The sequence below is a fragment of the Triticum dicoccoides genome, unplaced genomic scaffold (assembly GCF_002162155.2).
Source record: "Triticum dicoccoides isolate Atlit2015 ecotype Zavitan unplaced genomic scaffold, WEW_v2.0 scaffold111169, whole genome shotgun sequence".
Classification (NCBI taxonomy): Eukaryota; Viridiplantae; Streptophyta; class Magnoliopsida; order Poales; family Poaceae; genus Triticum; species Triticum dicoccoides.
The window spans coordinates 1-934 of NW_021176864.1; the positions used below are offsets into that span (position 1 = coordinate 1).

A 934-nucleotide genomic window follows, 5' to 3' on the forward strand; every position below is an offset into this window, starting at 1 on the left:
GCTTGCAAAACAAAACGCACGTGTAAGTAATATATTTACCGTGTTTTATTATTTTGCACGAGTGCGGTAAGTCATAGCTGGGTGCTCACGATTCACGGGTCCAGCGTCGGCGTTGTGGCGCGGCAAGCGTGCACTGGTGCGGTTGAGAGGGAGGGGTGGAAACCGCGTTAAACTCGTCTCCGTAGTTGAGAGGGAGCGGCCAAAGCAATGTACAATCGTCTTTGTAGTGGAGCTGGGAGGGGCAAGGATAAGGGACGAAGACCGGGGTAACATGTCGTATGCGATCATACCAGCACTAAAGCACCGGATCCCATCAGAACTCCGAAGTTAAGCGTGCTTGGGCGAGAGTAGTACTAGGATGGGTGACCTCCTGGGAAGTCCTCGTGTTGCATTCCCTTTTTAATTTTTTTCGCACCGCTTGCAAAACAAAACGCACGTGTAAGTAATATATTTACCGTGCTTTATTATTTTGCACGAGTACGGTAAGTCATAGCTGGGTGCTCACGATTCACGGGTCTAGCGTCGGCGTTGTGGCGTGGCAAGCGTGCACTGGTGCGGTTGAGAGGGAGGGGTGGAAACCGCGTTAAACTCGTCTCCGTAGTTGAGAGGGAGCGGCCAAAGCAATGTACAATCGTCTTTGTAGTGGAGCTGGGAGGGGCAAGGACAAGGGACGAAGACCGGGGTAACATGTCGGATGCGATCATACCAGCACTAAAGCACCGGATCCCATCAGAACTCCGAAGTTAAGCGTGCTTGGGCGAGAGTAGTACTAGGATGGGTGATCTCCTGGGAAGTCCTCGTGTTGCATTCCCTTTTTAATTTTTTTCGCGCCGCTTGCAAAACAAAACGCACGTGTAAGTAATATATTTACCGTGTTTTATTATTTTGCACGAGTGCGGTAAGTCATAGCTGGGTGCTCACGATTCACGGGTCC

At 50.7% G+C, this 934-nt stretch overlaps 2 non-coding genes across 2 annotated transcripts; both read left to right on the forward strand.

Annotated features, from left to right (window-relative positions):
* Window positions 1-276: 276 nt before the first annotated feature.
* LOC119342959 lies at window positions 277-395 on the forward strand. Its single transcript, XR_005165821.1, has one exon. It is a non-coding gene; the product is annotated as a 5S ribosomal RNA (ribosomal RNA).
* A 297-nt stretch (window positions 396-692) lies between these two features.
* LOC119342960 lies at window positions 693-811 on the forward strand. Its single transcript, XR_005165822.1, has one exon. It is a non-coding gene; the product is annotated as a 5S ribosomal RNA (ribosomal RNA).
* Window positions 812-934: the final 123 nt, after the last annotated feature.